The sequence below is a fragment of the Fukomys damarensis genome, unplaced genomic scaffold, assembly GCF_012274545.1.
Source record: "Fukomys damarensis isolate Sample0158 unplaced genomic scaffold, DMR_v1.0_HiC HiC_scaffold_17, whole genome shotgun sequence".
Lineage (NCBI taxonomy): Eukaryota > Metazoa > Chordata > Mammalia > Rodentia > Bathyergidae > Fukomys > Fukomys damarensis.
In genome coordinates, this window is record NW_022900929.1 from 16,913,465 (window position 1) to 16,932,689 (window position 19,225).

Genomic DNA, 19,225 nt, shown 5'->3' on the forward strand with positions numbered 1-19,225 from the left:
CTGGAAAGGAGGGGACAGCAGGGAAAAGACAGACCACTCCCTAATTGTCCTCAAAATCTCAGTCATTCCCTGACAGTAATTAACAGATTGAGGATACAAAAGGCATCTTCCTTTGGGGTGGGAGGGAGGAGAAAGCCAAGTGGCCCCAAGTCTGGGTTCTGGCTGAATTATTAGCTGCCAGTAGAGGCTGCTCTGGCCAAAACCAGCCTCTGTCCCTGGGGCAGCTCCGGCCTCTCAGGAGCTCCACCATTCTCCTGGGTGTGGGGACAAGGGGCTGTCCTCACCCCTAATCTAGAACCTAACCTATTTCTGCAAATGTGACCAAAGGGAAACCAGAGATGGTGGCAAGGGGCTGGCAATGGTGACCTGTGGCTTTGGGTGTTTCCCGTGGACCCAGCCAGCTCTGTGTCCTGGACCACAGGGAGCTGTCTTTCAATGCGGTGACATTTGGGAGACTTCACACAAGGACGCTAAGGAGCTGAGCTGCCCGGACAGACTGAACAGGGCAGGCCGTGTATCTTCCTGGCTGTTCCTAAGGGCCGGGACACTGTGCCAGCTGGGAGCCTGCAAGACGGGTGTGTCCGTTGGCTCAGAGATCTTGTCACAGGCAGTCGTGATTCCCGCCAGTGACCAGGCAGGATTCAGAGCCACTGCTGATAAGCGGCACCATGGTCCAGGCACAACACTAGGAATCTTCCAAGCAACTTGCAAGGTGAAACCACCCCGTTCCTGTCACTGGTAGAGAAATTGAGACCTCGAGGGAAGGAAATAATATACCTGAAGTCACAGAGCAAACACGCCCACCAGAATAGGAACTGGGTCTGTACGAACTCATGGTCCATCTTCCCACAGCCCCAGGGTCCTGGAGAGAAAATGGTGGCTTTACTGCTGGATCCCTTCCAAGTGGCTGCTTTGGTAAATATTATTTTATAAAGAATCAGCCTAGCAAGTTATGGTGGCATATGTCTGTGATTCCATTCTTGGGAGGCTGAGGCAAAAGGATCACAAGTATAAGGCCAACCTGAGCTATATACTAGGTTCAAGGCCAGCCTGAACTACATAATGAGACCCTTTCTCAAGACAAACAACAAAAAAGGAATCACCCCAAAGCCTAGTGGTGTATTCCACAGTTCCATGGGTCAGAGGGCCACCCATGGCTGCAAGAGGGTGGCTGTCACGAAATCTGGAACTCCCACTGGGAGAACGGACAGTGCTGGGGTCATCTGAAGGCAGATGCCTCAACATGGCTTTAGGGAAGTCAGACTTGCCATATGGTAGCTCGGGGCTGTCTCACAAATGTCCCAAAAAGCAAGGTGGATGCTGCATGGCTTTTTGTGAGCAGGATTCAGAAGTTGAATAGTGACACCTCTGCCTTCTTCTCCTGGTCAAAGCAGCCACCCAAGCCCACTTGGTGACAAAGAAAGAAGAGATGGGCCCTGCCTCTCATGGGAGGAGTGGCAAGGAATTTGAAGATTTTTTTTTCATTACTGGGGATTGAAACCAGTACACTCACACTGCACTGCATATTAAAAAAAAAGGTGGCGGGGAGACAAAGCTCGAGACAAGGTCTTGCTAAACTGCTAAGCTGATCAGGCTGGGCTTGAACTTATGATCCTCCTGCCTCGGCTTCCCAGAGTGCTGGGATTACAGGTGTGTAATATCCTGCCTGGCTTAGAGATATATTTGACAGCCAGCGCTCCCACCCAGCCCGGGCTCAGAGAGTGGCCTTTGACAGACCTGGAACTCAGACTCAGGCCCAAGGGACTCTGTCCTGCAGCCAAGGATGTGAGCCCAGGAAGACAGGAAGTTCCTCCAGGGCGGACACTGTGACAGGTGACTCTGTCCACACCAGGAGGGCTGGAGTCCAGAGAGGGGTCTTAGCAGGAAAGAGGGGCCAGGCTGAGAACAGGCAGGGACAGCCTGTACACAAGCTCCCTCCAACTCAGCCTGGATCCCGGCAGGAACCCTGTTGGACCCCACTGTCCCCAGAGGGACCCAGAGCCCCTGCCAGCCAGGGCCCAGAGGCTCCCACTGCCTCTGCCTGCCTCCCTCCTTAAGCTACCTCACAGCTGCGGAAACAGGGCTCAGAGGTCCAGGGCTGCACAGCAGGAAGGCTGAGGCCCAGAATTCCTGACCAGGATCCAGGGCGAGAGGAACCAAAAGTACAGGAGGAAGATGGAGATGACGGAAGCGCCTCTTCTCTAGAATCTAGATCCTGAATTCTAGATTATGGGGATGGCTTTGGTGGGTGTGCACCTGTTGAACTGTTCAAATTGTGTACTTTAGATACGTGCAGTTTATTGTGTGTCCATATAGCTCAATAAAGCCATTAAAAAACAAAACAATAAGTCAGGTGTGGTGGGGCAACCCATCCCAACACATTCCCAACACATCAGGAGGCTGAGCGGGCAGATCACAAGTTCAAGCCAAGCCTGGGCAATTTAGTGACACCTTGTCTCACAAATTAAAAAAATAAAAAGGGCTTGTGATCCTTCTGTCTCGGCCTCCCAGAGTGTTGGGATTACAGGGCTGCAGCCCTCTGCCCAGCTAAACCTCTCCCCTTTAGGTCCACACTGACTAACATACATGCTAAGCCCCTGTCTATTTAAGCCAAAGTTTGGGCTGCTTCTGTTACTTACAGCCAAACACAATCACTAGAAACTTCTTGGAGGAAGTGATGTGTGTATGCCACCTTGGAGGACAAATAGGAGTTGGGTGGATTCTAGGAGCAGTCACAGTGGCCTCTTGTCACACCTGTCACCTTGGCCTCTGGGAATCCTTGCCAGGGCCTGAGTAGAAAGCAGGGCTCCCATCCCCTCCTGTATCCTCCGGAGGAATCTAAGCCTCTTGCTGAGCTGTGACCAAGCCCTGCCCAGACTTCCCACCTCCTGGCCAGGGCTCAGCCCCCCCCCCATCCTGCAAGTCACCTCAATGTGGCAGCACAGCTCGGACCACCACCCTGGTTGAGCCCCAGGCTCCGGTAAGCAGTGCTTTTCCTCAGCCTTGTTTACAGTTGTTGAACTATTTTCGTCAAATTAATTAAATACATGCTAAATCCTCTTCAATTTGTTGTACAACAAATTAAAGATGCTAAGATTGTGAAACGCACACAAAACCTGTTTATTCTGATAGAATCCCACACGTGCCCCTGATTCATCTACTCCCACCGTGTGGCTCTATCAGAGAGGGGCTCTGGCCCCTCAGGATATGAGATCCGCAGGACCCAGCTCAGCTCCCCTCTGCAGTGACTCAAAGCTCAGTGGTGCTCACGTCACCAGAGCTCATGAGGCCCAGACACCAGGAGCACAGGAGCGGAGCCACAGAGCTAATGGCCATCACGCCGCCCCTGGGCAGCCCTGATGTGGGGCTGCTATTGCTCCAGTGGACAGAGGAGAGTGGAAGCACAGCAGGTAGCAGCTGAGTCCTCACAGCCCAGGACAGGCAGGAGCCCGGATGGCGGGGAGTTATCTGCCTTGGAGTCTGTACTTAACAACTGTGCGCCCCCATCTTCTCCTAGCCCTGGCCTCTCATGCCAGGCAGAGTTTGGCAGAAGCAACCACAACAGGCCAAGCCACACCCTGAGAACCCTCTGGGGTCCAAATGCACCTCTACTCCTACCCTCTACCGCTTGAGCCTGCACCGGCCTCCCTCAGCTCCTGCTGACCTCCCTGAACGGGGCTGGGCACCAGGGAGAATCCCCTTCCCTCCTCATGCTTGGTGGGGGTCGGCGGGGAAGAGGCCCTGTTCCAGCCAGAGAAATGGAGGCACCCACAGCCTGAGGCCTGAGCCCCCGCCCCTGGCACCCGGATGTGCACATGTGAAGGGACTGCACAGCCATACCACGGGCTCATTAGCAAGGCCCTGGCTATACTTGGCTTCTTTGGTTTCAGGCATGATGAGACGGAGATCTTGGGAAGGAAGGAAGGAAGGAAGGGATTTGTCCAGAGCCCACAGAGAGTGAGCAAAACTGGGTTGAGACCCAGGTCAGGCTGAGTCCCTCCCCTGCTCCAGGCACCCAGATCCCTGCTGTCACTCAGGCCCCTCACATGTTGTCGGGCAGAGCACACTCTGCACTACCCGGGGCCTTGCCCAGGCCGGCCCAGCTCGCCCTGCAGAGCACACAGGCTGCAACCACATGCTGGGCCCAGATCCTCAAAGCAATTGTGGATTTTCGGACATCCTACAAACTCCAAATTCCAAAAAGTAGGGCTAATCTGGCCATGGCTGCCCATACCTGTAACTCCAGCACGCTGGGAGGCTGAGGCAGGAGGATCACAAGTTTGAATCCAGCCTGGGAAACTCATCTCAGAATAAAAAGTGAAAATATGGCTGAGGATGTAGCACAGTGTGAAGGCCCTAGTTCAATCCCCAGGGCAACAAAAAGGAAAAATAGAAGAAGGAGGGTGACAATGGAGTTGAGGATGGGGGAGAAGGGGTCAGCTTCAGGCTGTGCCTCCGGCCGAGGCAGGGACTCACAGGTCTTTCCTTCGTGACTACTTCTCAGAGCCTGCCTGCCCATAGGAAGGGAGGCACAGCACACACCCTCGGTGACCCCTCTGGGACACGTCAGTCAGCTGCAGGGCTCCTGTCCCCAGGGGTGGGCTCAGACCTATCACCCTTCAGTGACAAGCTGACCATGTAGCTGGCTGACTCTGGTCCTTAGCCTCTTCTCCTGTCCTGTGCTGGGCCATGCCGAGGTACAGAAAAGATGGGACCTAGTCCCTGCTGCCTGGGAGGGAGACAAGAGGAAAAAGGCCACTGTCATTAGGTGTGAGAAGACTAGGACATGCCAAAGCCCAAGGGACCCAGCAGAGCTGGGGAGGAGTCATTGGTCTTGATGGGGGTGATGGAGAGGGTGGAGCCAAGGATGTATGAAAAGAGCTGACACTGAAGCTGAGGCTTTGAGGTATGAGTAGAAGTTTTCCAGACAGAGATGGAAGGATGGGGGTGGGGTGGAAGGGAGAGGGGTGATCTTAGACACAGCTTTTCCCTGGAATGGTCTTTGGAGACATTGATCCAGTGGGGAGTAGGGGGTGGAACATACTGTAGGACTGGAACACAGGGTGAGGCAAATCTGGAGCTTTGTGTTAACTTTCCATGGCTGAGACAAAATGCCTGAGGAGGTCAGCAAAAGGAAGAAGGTTGAACTGGGCTCCTGGTTTCAGAGGTCTCCAAGTCGCTATGCAGGAGCATCATGGCAGAAGGGCATGGTGGAGGGAAGCTGCTCACCTTGGGGTGGCCAGGAAGGGGTGTGTGACACCCCTCAGGACCCACGACCAACTCCCTTTGACTGAGCCCCACCTCCTACATTCTGTAACCTCCCAGGATGGGACAGAGAAATCCAGGGGCACTCACAGACCTCAGAGCCAGACTAGAGCTGGTGACCCAGACACGACTGAGGAAGCCACATAGGGACAGGTGACAGAGGTGGGACAGTGGATCCCTGGGGAGTGGGTACATTGGTGGGACCCCGATGGGGCGAAGCCACTGTGGGGGAGACACAGTTCATAAGGACTCAGGGGCGGTGCATCCAGGACACCCCCGTGGATCCCATTGCAGGTGACGGGTGGGTGTCCAGCCTGAGTTCTACAGGGCAAGAATTAACAGGGGATGGCACTGTAGCGTCACCCCGCTCCGAGCAGACATGGCAGAGACCTCAGAGGAGGGGCCTGGGCCTCCCCTCCGTCCTCACCACCCTCCCTCCCTGCTCACTCCTCCCTGGAACCAGCTTGGGTATTTAGAAGATTAATTTCATGTTTGTGCAAAGCAGAGGATTAGGGGAGGAGGAGACTAAAGCTCCCTGTAGGTTGTTAGGAAAACATCAGCTAAAAAAAGATGGCTAAATCACTTGGGATGGGATCCGCCTGCCAGCAACCCAGGGCTCTGCGTGGGTAATTTCCTCTTACACTCTGCAGGCTTGGGACAGGCACCCCAGGCCCCTGACGATGCTCCAAGATAGAGCATCGCGGAGCGGCCCCTGGAACAGGTCCAGCTGAAGGTCTCAGACAGAAGTCCTGCCACAAGGACCACTCTGAGAGCTCTGTCCACTCCCACATTGCTTCTCAGGGCTCCTGCAGGAGCCAGGGGCTCAGAGAGGGTGTGGGCTCCCCAAGCACACACAGCAAGTCAAGGCTCCTGGCCGGAGCTCCTTACCCCAGCGCTCACACTTAGGGTTAGGGTTTCTTGGCACCTTTACAAGAGCAAAGGAACAGCCTGTAATATCCAAGGGTCCAGGGGTCCAGGAGCTCCTAACCTTTTTTTTTTTTTTTTGGAATCAAACTCAGGACCTTGAGCTTGTGAGGCAGGCACAGTACCACTGAGCTAAATCCCTGGCTTTTTTTTTACTTTCTTTCTTTCTGCAACAGCTTTATTGAGATATGATGCACATACCATACAATTCATCCATTTAAGGGGTAAAATTCAATAGCTTTAGTATAATACTCAGAGCTGTGCCAACATCACCGCTTTCCATTTTAGAACATTTTCAGCACCTCAAAAAGAAACCCCATCCCCATTAAATGTTACTCTTCCTCCTCCCTCCCCAGCTCCTGAAGAAAGAAAAATGACCTCCTGTCTCTACCAATCTGCCCATACAATGGGACCATACACTGGCTTGGTGCCTGGCTTGTTTCTCTGAGCATTTTGGGGGAAAGGAACACTGGGATTGAACCCAAGGCCTTTGTACCGAGCTACATCCCCAGCCCTTTCTTGTGTTCTTTATTCTGAGACAGGATCTTGCTAAATCACTAAGTTGCCCAGGGGGAGGCCTCCAACCTTGTGTCCACCTCCCAGAGTGCTGGGGTTACAGGCACACGCCGTTGGACCTGACTCCATGATGTTCTTGGGGCTCATCCACAATTCATTCTCTTTGTGGTCGAATCACAGACCGCTCCTTCACCGTGGACGTATAAGTTGTTTCCGGTTCAGGGCTGTTATGAATCGTGCTGCTAAGAACATACAGGTGCACATTTCTTTGTGTAAATTTCACCCATTTCTTCTGGGTGACCAGAGGACATGAGCACACTGATGTGTTTAAAAGATAAACCAAACAGTGGATAAAGTTACAAAACAGCCTGGCTTGGTGGTGCACACCTAGAATCCCAGCATTCTGGGAGGCTGAGGCAGGAGGATTGCAAGTCTGAGCCTAGCCTGGGCAACTCAGCGACTTCGCAAGACTGTCTCCAAAATTTAAAAGATAATGAAGAAGGTAGGAATGTCACAAACAAACACCACCCCCAAACAGCAAAGTTGGTCCTGGTAGAGAGAAATCAGACCACACTGGTCATCAGGGTGTGTGTGGGGGGGTGACTGCAAAGGGGTCCGAGGGAATTTTCTGGGTGAAGTAAGGACTCTAGGTCTTGACTGTGGCACTGGTCACTGTGGTATGTGTTGGCCCAAACTATTTCACTGAGCATTGAACTGGGCTCATTTAACTGTGTACAGATCACTCCTTAACTCAATGATCATGGTTGTAAAAGGTGTCTACCAAGGTGAAATGCACCCCATAGGAAGGGAAGGGACTTCAAAGATCCTCTGAGGGCACCCCCTGCAGCCTCCCCACCTGCCCTAAGGGGCTGAACACCCTCGCCCCTGCCAAGCTGCTGTAGCCACCTGAAGCTGCTAACCCCCAAAGTGCCCTGTCCGACACTGTCTCAGCCAGGGAATGGCCAATCCCAACTGTAAAGTGGGATCGAAGCCAGCCCACCCCTTCCTCAAACCCCTCCTGTTGCCTCCAGACCTAGCCTGGCACTGTGGCAGGTCAGACCTTACGTGGAGCTATGGGGGGAGAGGGAAGTGGGTTCTAGGAAGAAGGGGATGAAAGAGTTGATGGTCTTCAGACCAACAGGAACAAGGGGACACTTTAGGATTTCTGTCCCCACCCACGGCACTCCCAGCACGTCAGCCAACCACGCTGCCTATCTCTTCCTGTGATTCCTTATACCCTACCCAACTCCCAGACCCTGCAGCCACAACTCAGCAACTCTGTGCGTTCACCCATGAGCATCTGAAACATTCTAGGCACTGCCCAGAACAGGCCCATCCACAGAGCACAGGCCGTTACGTGCCAAGGACCACATGCTGTGGGCACAAAGGAGGGGCAGCCCCATAGCATGGGATGGGGGACCCTTCCTGCAGGAAGCAATGTCTTTCAGAGGACTTAAGGACTAGCAGAGTTTAAATAAGCAAAAGAGAAGAAAGAGAATTCTCAGTTGAAGGATGAACCCCCATGGGTTCTGCAAGGGCACCCAGTTGGGTGGGTCTGAAAGTAAAGTATACAGAGAATGAAGACCTGGGCTGGGAGGTTAGCAGGGCTTATGGTGCAGATCCTTGGAGTCAGACCACAGTAAGGAACACAGCTATCATCGAAGAGGGGCAGAGAAGCCATGGAAATGGTAAGCTGGGTGCCTTCCATGTTCTGAGGGATGATTATTCTTAACCTAGTGTTTTATACCTAACCAGACTAGCAAGAAACCCTGAGAACCAAATGGTTGAGATAGGTAAAGTCTTGGCAGGTCTATCACCTACCCATTCCTCCCCGAGGAAGAAAACAGCAAATAAACTCAGGAAGAAGAAATAAGATGCAGGCAACTGTGGCCCCACCCCAGAGGAGTTGCACGTGGACGTCCCAGATGACGGGGTCCAGTTAAGCAAGGAGGATGGGGAGTAGCTGATACCCATGAGAAGCAGTCCTGGGAGAACTGTGTACCCCAGATTTGGTAGCATCCCTGAAACATCACCAGGAACTTAGCACACAATAAATGTAAGCAAAAGAACAGCTTTTAGAAAGTGCCAGAAAAAATAAAGTCTGGACTCTAAAGAAAACAGCGTGCCTAGATCACCATGAGCTTCGCAGTGAGTTCCGCCATTGCAAGCACTTATTTATTTCCAGCTTCCATAATCGGCCCCCCAGACAGAGCGAAGAAAGAAGACTTAATGAAGGTTAGGGAACGTAAAATCTTTCAACCACCGCAGTGAAGGAGTGCAAATGACAGATGCCGGGAGGGAAGGATGAGGAAAAGAGAACAGGTAGGAGAAGGAGCCTCCGCGTCTGCCCTCCAGCTGCAGGCTCTCGATAATCAAAGCTATTGACACTTTGAAGACCATATGGACCCAATAAAATGGTGGACTGACTATGTTGGAAGGCAGGACAGGGACGGGAGAGAAGTTAAGTTAAATCTTTATTTCTCGGGCCCAGAAGTCCTCGGAAATTATCAAAAAGCGATAGCTAGGCCGAGCGGCTAACCTCTGTAGTCCCAGCTCCCAAGGAGAATGAGGCAGGAGGGTTGCAAGTTCAAGGCTCACTTGGGTAACTTAGCAAGATGCTGTGTCAAAATTTTTTTTTAAAAAAGGGGGTGGGGTTGGGTGTGGAGCTCATGGTAGAGCACTTCTTGAGTTCATTTCTTAATACCAAAAACAACAACAACAGCAAAACCCAACCAATAAATCACAAAATGTCAACATAGTCAATATCTGTCATTCTTAGGAGTCAGTCAGCCTCTGGGCCCCTTTACTCTTTAGGGATCCTCCTCGGTCCACAGAAAGTGAAACGGCAAATGCACTTTCCCAGCCTTCCTGCAGGCAGGGCCTGGATCCTGCCCTGGCTCAGCCAATGCGCCCTGATCATGCTGAACATGAAACAAAGCTCATGGCATGGAGAAGGAGGTGCTGACCAACTCCATTCGAGCTGGTGGGGCTGGTGGCTGCTGGGCGGCCACTCTCAGCTTCTGGAAGCAGCAGGGACCACAGGGCAGCGCCCAGCACTGAGGACACTTGTGTCACAAGCCGCTACATCTGGGTTCTGCACAGCTGGGGTCCTTGTCAAGCTGATGCTGGAGTTGGGGTGGTGCTTCTGGGTGCACCCCAGAAGCACTCCAGGTTCACGCTGATCTTGGGGATATCTCAACGTGCTTCTACTTAATTGTTTAAAGCTGGTTTCTATTGCCTGCCACACAGAATGCTGGCCCGAGGGACATGTGTTCGCTCCCGAGACAGGAGAGAAACCCCAGGAGACAGGGCAGGGACAGGGGCAGGCCACCACCTCTGCCCCTTTGCATGACCCCAGTCCCTCTGTGCCATCTTCTTTTTTTAACTAAGTGCATTTCATATTCCATTATTTCATAGTTTTACCTAAAATATTTTTCTGTCGGGAGCCAAGCTCTGGCTGATGACAAAGCTGTGACATAAGAGCTGGGGGAAGAGGCCGAGCGTGCGGTGAGGCTGTCACCAGCTCCAGCTGGGCTATGGGTCCGAGGACTCACCAGCCTCGGAGGCCCAGAGTGGAGGAGACTTGTGATTGGCAGGCTGATGTCCTTGCTGAGGGAAGAAAGACAGGGAGGAGAATTGGGCCTCCAGGAGTAGTGCCATGATTTGAACAGGGTTTAAGCGAGTCCCCCAGCTCCGGTCTATGTCCCGGAAGCTTAGTCCCAGTGTGGCCGTGAGGGTCGGGGGAACCTTTGAGAAGTGGGACCTTGCACAAGGCAGTCTGGCCACCAGGTGCCAGTGTAACATTCAGAAGGGAGTAATGTTGCTGTCCCAGACTTCAGTCGGATCCCCCAAGAGTGGGTTGTTATAGAGTGAGTCTCTCTGGCTTCTGTCTCTCCACGTGACTGCTTTCTCTCTGCAGTGTGCAGTCCCACCACGATGCCACCCGCCACCACACTGCTATGCAGCCACAAGGGGCTGAACCCACGGGCAGCCTGACTTGGATTCCCAAACTGTGAGCACACTAAACTTCCCTTTCTTTCCTTCCTTCCTCTCTTCCCCTGCCCCCTTTCTTTCTTTCATACTGTGGCTTGAACCCGGGGGTTTACACGTGCTGGGCAAGTACTTGGCCACTGAGCTACACCCCTCCCTTTTATTATTTTTTATTTTGAGATGGAATCTCACTAAATTGCTCAGGCTGGGCTGGAACTAGTGATGCTCCTGCCTAAGCCTCCTGAGTGGCTGGAATTACAGGTATGCAAGACCGTGCCCAGCAGAAAATCAATCTCTCTCTCTCTCTGTCGCCTCTGGTATTTTGTTACAACAGAAAATAGACTAATATAGATCCACAAAATCCAAAGATCAGTTTCTCCTGCCAAGCTGGGCCTGCACCCTTGGCTTCAGGAGTCTGATGACACTTCCAGGTCATACGGGTCCCACCTGCCTCTGATTTGAGCCCTCTCAAGTGGTGGCAAATACACTGGAATGTACACAGGACCCGGTGGACCTGGCTCCAGTGATTAGCAGCAGTGTGGTGTGAGGAATGAACAGAGAAGCTAAAACAGTTTTCCTGGAGGAAGAGGACTTGGGGATGAAGTAGGGGGAGGATCAGTGTTTGTCTGAAGGAAGAAGGAGCAGACAGAATGCAGTCTGGGACCCCAAGAAGCTGGGGGAATTAGACGAGGATCCAAATAACAAAGCCAGCTTAGAGGAGTGAGCTCCCCGCCAGGGGAGGTATGTAAGCAAGGGCTGCAAATCCACTCACCAGGGATGGGCTTTGCAGAATCGAGATGTGAGATGAGGCTTTCCTCTGGCCCTGAAAATCTGAGACAAAAAGGATGAAGAAAAAAAAGCAAAGGAGAGGGGTGATGCGAAAGAGGGACCAAAACAAGGCCAAGACAGAGAGCTGCTCCGGATGGAAACACACTCTTGTTTGTGGGAAATCTGTCTCAGCAAATGAGAGACAGCAATGACGTGCAGACTGTCTCCTGAAATGAATGCCATCTGGGGAAAAATACCAAATTCAACCAGACCAATTTGTCTTTCCCACTAATGAGCTATGTCAATTTTGGGGCCATCCCGGTTTATCTGTTTAGAAAGAAGCTCTTTATCCCCAGGAGCCAGGCCACCCCTTCTCAGATGAGAAAGGGCTCAGAACCACAGGCAAGTTCCCTCGTGGAGGCTTTTGGTGAAACAAGGTTTTGTGACACAGGTCTGACAGGCCCAGAGCATTACGTGCATAGGTGTGGTTTCCATGGAAATATTTAACTTGACTCTCCGTTCCCACCTTTCCTCATGAAGAACCAGATATCCCCTGCATGACCCTGCTGAAATCCCCCACAAGACCCATTCATTGAAGGTTTTCTCCTTTAGGAGGTGGAACCTAGCGGGAGTAAGTTAGGCCATTAGGGGCATGGCCTCAAAGAGGATATTGGGACCCCTCCACACACACCCTGTGCTTTTTATTTCTCTCTTTGCTTCCTGGCTTCCCTGAGGTGAGCACCTTTGCCTCACATGCTTCCCATCATGATGTGCTGCCACACAAGAAAAGCAACAGAGCCAGCCTGTGCATTGGCACAAGTCTGTAATCCCTCCCCTCTGAGAGGCTGAGGCAGGAAGATCATGAGTTGGAGCACAGTTTGGGCAACTTAGTGACTTAGTGATACCTTGTCTCAAAATAAAAAATAGAAAGGGGCTGGGGATGTAGCTCAATGCAGAGGACCTGGATTTAACCCCCAGTACCAAAAGAAAAAAAAAATTGTGTTTAAATAAATAAATAAGAGGCTAGATGTCATGGAAGCCAAAGAGTGGCCACAGGAGTCAGCGTGGCTGGGTCTCGCCCTTCCCTGGTCACCCACCGGGGGGAACTCTGCCTCTTGGCCTGAACCCTCTATATCCTGCAGGATCATCCCTGCTGCTGGGGAGGTGATTGGTATTACACTTGCTAAGAGACGCCTTGACCAAGGCCAGGCCTTCTCAGTGACCATTGTGCCCAGGGCCGACTGAGGCCTTGTCCTGCCCAGCCCTCCAGGTACTGACCCCAAGCATGTCACCATTGACCTGCCAGCATACCCACCTCTATCCAGGGGCTCTGACTTCCAGACCCCACCTTCCTTATGGGACTTCCAGCCCTCAGAGGGATCCCAGACCCTCATACCCCAGCTGCTCCCCAAGCACGAATCATGCTCCTGGCCCCTGCCCTTCTGCACTGGAGAACACAGGCATCATCTCAAGCCCCAGAGAACCTTAGCCCCTGCGGCAGTAAGTGGCCACAGGGCCCTGTGCACCTCAGGTTGATGGGAACGTCCCCATCCTGCAGACGCCAGACCTGGAAACACGGTCACCTGCCCATGCCACAGAGGTGGGTGGTGTCCGTGTGGGCCCAGTCCTCCACCACTCACTGTGCTGCACCCTGAACCCCCAACTGAGTCCCTGCTCTCCCGAACATCTCAAGTAACAGATCCCCAGGTCCCGGGGATTGAGGCATGGGTTTCTTTTTGCTAGGGCAGGGGCATTACTCTGCTCACCATACTCATTTTCCTTCCTAAGTAGATATGAAGTTCCAGGGCACTTCTGTAATCATCACCCCAAACACAGTAGCCATCACAGTAACGTATGATACATGGCCCCTCAAAGTATGTGCGGTTTTTCCGGATGTTTTCTGAAACAAGTTCACACTATGTAGTCCAAGCTAGCCTTGAACTCCCTTTGTAGCCTCAGATGTCCTCAAACTTTATAATCATCCTGCCTCAGCCTTCTGGCTGACAAGTCTGTGTTTTTATACTAAATTATTTATGCAAAAGGGGTTTAGAAAATGATTCTTCCGGCAAAGGTATTGAAAGCCTTCAGGGAGCTGTGGGCAGGCCCCACTGCTGTGCCACACCCTGCTCTGGTCAGTTGCAGGCTGGATGGGTCACCCAGGCCTGGCAGTGAGGGGCCCTAAGGGGACATGCTTCCCTGAGGATCCCTCTGAGGGAGCAGGTTGGTCTGAGTCATGTGCCAGGGCTGCCTCCACCCCCTGGTAATGGGGATTGAACTCAGGGCCTGCACACTGAGCTATATCCCTAGCCCCTTCTATTTTTTTGTTTTGAGACAGGGTCTTGCTAAATTGCCCAGGATGGGCTCAAACTTGCAGTCCTCCTGCCTCAGTGTCCTCAGTGTTGAGGTTACAGGATGTGCCAACATACATACAAAGTTGAATGGGACACACCAGAAGCTGGCCTCAACCCTGTTGGAGGAGACAAGTCCCTGCTCACCAGTGTACAGCTGTGGCCATGTCCAGGCTTTCCCTGGGTCCCGAGACCCTCTTAACTCCTGTGCTTAGCTGGCTATGGCCACTCACTATTTTCCCTGAGCTTAAAGGTAACCTCCTCCGGCCACATTGGGGCTTGGCAGTGCTCTGCGGCCTCCTGACCTCACTTTTTGGGAGACAGAATCTAGGCCAGGATGGGGGTGCCTGGAAGTGGGCAGGCTGTCCCCACTTGGGGACCTGTTCTCAGGATCAGCTTCTTAGCCAGTATGGAGAGGCAATTTTAGAGGACACATGGACTCTCTGGGCCCTGAGGGCAGCCTGCTCTCTGTTCTGTCTGTGAGAAAGCTGATACTGAAGGCACACATCAACCTGGTGTCCTGGTTCTCCTAGCTGATACCAGCAGCACAAGATATACAAGTTGATTGTCCACTGCTGCATAACAAGCAGCCCCAGAACAGCCTGGCTTTACAAATTGTCTTATTTCCTCTCTCGTGGTTCTATGTGACTGGTTGGGTTCAGCCTGGCAGGTGGTTCTGGGCTGGAGTCATTTGTGTTGCTGCAATTAGGAGACCACAGTGGCTGTCATCACCTAGGGGCTCAGAACGGCCAAAGTCCAGGACAGCTTCTTCACTGTGCCAGATACCTCAGCTAGAATAGCCAGGCCTGGCTGGGTCTTCCTCCTCTCTAGGCTAAGTAGGCGGCACAGGCATCCTCACAATGAGGCTGCTATGCTTCGTGTGGGAGGGCCTGGTCCCCAGTGTGGTGATGTAAGAGGTGACAGGTCTTTCAGAGGCAGAGCCTATAGGGAGAGGTCCTTCAGTCATTGGGGGCATGGCCTCAGAAGGAATAAGGAAGCTCTAGTGGGACCTTGAGCTAGTTCTGGTGAGAGCAAATTGATATGAAGAGTCCCTGCTTTGCTCTGGCTTCCTGTCTAACCATGTGATCTCTTGCTCATACTCCTGCTGTCATGATATCATCCACCATGATGTGATACAGCCAAGGGCCCTTGCTGAGGCCAGCACCAAGCAGTTTGAATGTTTAGCCTCCAGAATTATGAGATATAAAAACCTCTTATATTTATAAAATTAGTCAGCCTCAGGTATTTTATTATAGCAACAGCGAAAGTACTAGCATAATGGTGGCATCAGAGGAGTCCAACTCCTTCCACTGCAGTGGCTTCTCCTAGAATAGTGGTTCCCAGTGAGCTGGGTGCCAGCAGTGAGCTTCTTCTTGGCCTTGGGTGGCTCTCAGTGGCAACTAGGGCCGGGCTGTCTGACTGCTCCCTTGAACTCAGGACTGAGCTGGGTGCCCTCAGGAACACCGTCATTCATTTGTTTCACAATCATCCTCTGTCTCATTGATGACTCAGGCTTTCCCTACCCTCAGATTACCTAGAGTCACCAACTCCCAGGAACACAAGACCTTGTTTCCAAAGGGAATGATCTTCCAGTTAAAAAAGCAGAAGGAAACAGTGAAAAGTCGCTGATGTTGCAAATAGCAAATACCTTGTGTTCATCTCCACCCCCTCCAGCCATGACTAGCAAGCTAGTAAAAGTGAGGAGTGGTCCTCACGCACAGCCTCGAGGAATTCAGCTCACTGGAGGGCTCTCAAGCCGGAACCAGAAGGTACAGCACTCCATCTCCACCCCCGATCCTGAGCAACATTCTCCCCTGACTTGTGTTTTTTTCTATAAGAAAGAGGCATCAAGGGCTGAAAATTTACCTCAGTTGCACCACACCTCCCTTGAAAGCACAGGTCCTGAGTTCGATCCCCAGTACTGGGTCTGGGGGTGGGGAGTCTGCCCAGGCAGGGTAATACACAGCTGTAATCCCAGCATTCTGGGAGGCTGAGGCAGGAGGAACCCAAGTTCCAGCTCAGCTTAGGCAAGTTAGCAAATTAATGAGACTCTGTCTCAAAATAAAAAATAAAAAGAGCCAGGGATGTAGCTCAGTGCAAAGGGCCTGGGTTCAATTCCTAGTACTGCCAAAAAGTAAAAGAAGAAAGAAAAAGAGAGGAAAAGAGGGATGGAAGGAGAAAGAGAGGGAAGAAGGAAGGATTATGGAGGAGGAGAAGAGGTTGACCAGATGGCTGGACTCTCATCATCTCTATGACCTTGAGTAAATCCCTGCCCTTGTCAGTCTCTATCTTATACCTACGGCATGGAAGTGTGTGCCCAGCCCCTCATTCTTCAATTTAGTTTCCATCTGAACCACCTCAGAGCATCCAGGAATGTATGTATCCGTTTCCCTAATCTTTGACCAAATTCCGTGAATAAAGCGCCAGAGGTAGCATGATTTATAAGGAACACAGGTTCTGTAGGTCAGGAAGTGCAAGAACATGGTATCAGCATCTCCTCAGCTTCCAGTGTGGGCCCCACGCTACATCATAAAGTGGAGGGTGTAAAAGGGGAAGAAGAGACAAAACAGGAGGGGAAGCCTGGCTTTGTAACAACTCGCTGTCATGAGACGTCACCCACTCCCAAGATAACCACCCTGGCCTGCGAGAAAGGGGTTCGTCCGGCTGAAGGATTAGTCAGCTCTTAAGGGATCCACCCCTGACTTTGCCACCAAAGGTCAAATTTCAGTCTAAATTTTGGAGGGTCAAACCATATTCCAACCCCAGCAGTGGAACTGAAATTCAATCCCATCCATCCAGTGCTCCCACACCCAAGCCCCCAGAAATTCAAACCACTGCACACAGCTGATAGGGAAGCTGATGGGGAATCCACCACCAACCTCCTGCGATGCTAAGGGAGGAGCCAGGCTGGGCACAGGTAAGCAGACTGCAACGCGCCCTTGGCCAAGCTGTGTGCAACCCAGGCTCTCTTACTTGGCAAATGTGGCCTCAAGAAATTCCTTAACCTCTCGGAACCTCAGATTCCCCATCTGGAAAAGGAGGATTTTAACAGCCACCCCCAAGGAAAGGTCCCAGGACGGCAGACAGCAGCCGGGAAAGCCCAAGTCGGTTATTATTCAAACCCGGTGATGGAGAGCAGCGCTTCTTTCTGGGGTGGTGGTGCGGGTTCTTGTAACCGCTGCAGAGCCTTCCACGAGATAATTTAGAGGTCCGGGCCAGGAAGTGATCCGCAGCCGAAGCTGCCACCTCCCAGGTGGCTGCCGAGGAACGGATCAGGCCTCAGGGGCCGGAAGGGTTCTCCTTGTCGCTGCTTCCTGAAGATGCCCCGGGCTGTCTCGCTCTCCAGCGGGCTGTCTCGCTCTCCAGCTCAACGCACTAAAAAATGACTCTGAAGAAAAGTAAGCAGACACTCCAAGCTATAAATATTTCAGAGCGGAATGAACGTCCTTTCCCAGCACCAGCTCGCCGCATATATTATTTATAAAACCATAACTTCAGTTGAAAGGTAGTCGCCCAAGGAGTAGACAGCCTCACTCAGACTGGCGGGGGTAATCGGGAAAACAATCGAGAAGGGGTCAGAGAGTGTCTGGGCTACCGGCGGTCACAGGAGGTCATCCACCCCACCCCGGCTCCAGCCCGGCCAGAGGGACAAGATAGGACACCAGCACACACCAGCACACACACCCATCCCCGCAGCCTGGCTGGCGTCTCAGGAAATTGCCAGTAAATTCCCAACCGAATCCCTTTCACCCCGCTTCCTAGCAGGGGGTGGGGTTTGTCGTGGGAGAGGAGACTGAGGTGGCCACCCCGAGGCCATCGGGCAGCAAGAGACCCTGGCCCTGCGCCGTGACACCCACCTCCCCGGGCCAAGGTGCCTTCCCGACTAGATATTCCCAGCTGTGAAACAGACGGATGAATGGTCCTGCCCTGTCGCAGGGTCCCCACACAGATGGGGGAGCAGTAGGTGAGCGAGTAAAGCTACATCTGTGTTTCCAGCTGCCCCCATCACTCCCTACACCGCCTGAGGTCACATGCGAGGGGCCTCAGCCTCTCCTGGGAGCACCGCCCCCTGCTGCTAATCGCGCATGCGCAGAGTCTAGCGTACGCTCCTTTGGGCCACCCTGAAACCATCCAGCTCGTGGAAAAATCGTCTTCCACAAAACCAGTCCCTGGTGCCAAGAAGATTGGGGACCAAGGACTCTAGCAGATGCCACATAGCCAGGCTAAGTAAAGGCTTTGTAGTATCTCCCCACCTCTCCAGAGGTAAAGCTTGTGGGTGACTTCACCGACCACATTCCCAATTTTAAAATCAGTATAAAGAAGGGCATGGTGACACACACCTGCAGTCCCACTTCCTCTGGAGGCTGAGGCAGGAGGATCGTGAGCTGGAGGCCAGCCTGGACAAATTAGCAAGACTCTGTCTCAGAAATAAAATAAAAATCAATAGCTCAGAGACTTTCACCTGTGATGAAAAGGTGCTATCAAAGCAAAGTGAGTGATAACCCTTGTGTGTGTGTGTGTGTGTGTGTGTGTGTGTGTGTGTGTGTGTGTGTTTGGTACTGCAGATTGCCCCCAGCTCTTTGCACTTAACTACATCTGCAACCTGGTTTATTTTTTTGAGGCAGTCTCGCCAAGTCACTAAGTTGCCCAGACTCAGCCACCAGAGTGCTCAAGGCTTCCTGTACCCACAAATGGTGACTGAGCTGCTTTTGATTTTAATTTTTCCATCATGCACACTTTGTAGAAAATATAGAACGTGCAAAAAAGCACGAAGCTCAAAATGAAAAAAGCATTTGTGATTCCATGACCCAGAGCGGTCCCAGTTAACACTCCATGTGTATTGCATCCTTGATGCCAGCAGGCGAAGCTCCCAGGAGAGGAGGGGGCAGCGCCAAGACCCAGAGGCCACCTCAGGAGGGTTCCTCCCTCCTCCGCAGGGAGACTTCCTGCTCGGCTTTCCAGCCCCCCCCCCCACTGACACAGATACACAGCCTTCCTGAGAGTCCAACGCAGCAGGGCTGGATCCTGGGGTGCTCTAGGTGGGGTCCTCTGCTCCCTGCCGAGTGGAGTTTGCCCACTCAGGGCTACGTGTGAGATGAAATGTAAGATTGAGTGGCACACACCTGTCATCCCAGCACTCCGGGAGGCTGAAGCAGGAGGATTGCCAAGTTTGGGCCCAGCCTTAGTGACTTAATGAGACTCTGTCTCAAAATTAAAAAAAAAATTTTTTTTAAATAAAAAGGTCTGGAGATATAGTTCAGTCGGAAGGGCCAGGGTCCAGCACCCAGGGGAAGTAAAAATACAGTGAACATAAAAGCTGAAGAATGCAGGCCAAGCCCTGGTGCCCCTGGAGGGTGGCTGCAGTGTGACCACACACACACACACACACACACACACACACACACACACACACA

The 19,225-nt window shown here is 52.4% G+C and overlaps 1 protein-coding gene across 2 annotated transcripts in view; it reads right to left on the reverse strand.

Moving 5' to 3' along the window:
• The window catches only part of Myl10 (myosin light chain 10), a 29,507-nt gene extending 12,427 nt beyond the window's left edge, over positions 1-17,080 (reverse strand). Inside the window, exon 1 of one of the 2 annotated variants that reach the window (XM_033764870.1) lies at positions 16,934-17,080. The gene's annotated coding sequence lies outside the window, so the exon portion shown is untranslated. Of the gene's footprint in view, positions 1-10,128; positions 10,297-16,933 lie in introns of those variants that run through there. The other variant, XM_033764869.1, reaches the window with a different exon arrangement.
• Positions 17,081-19,225: the final 2,145 nt, after the last annotated feature.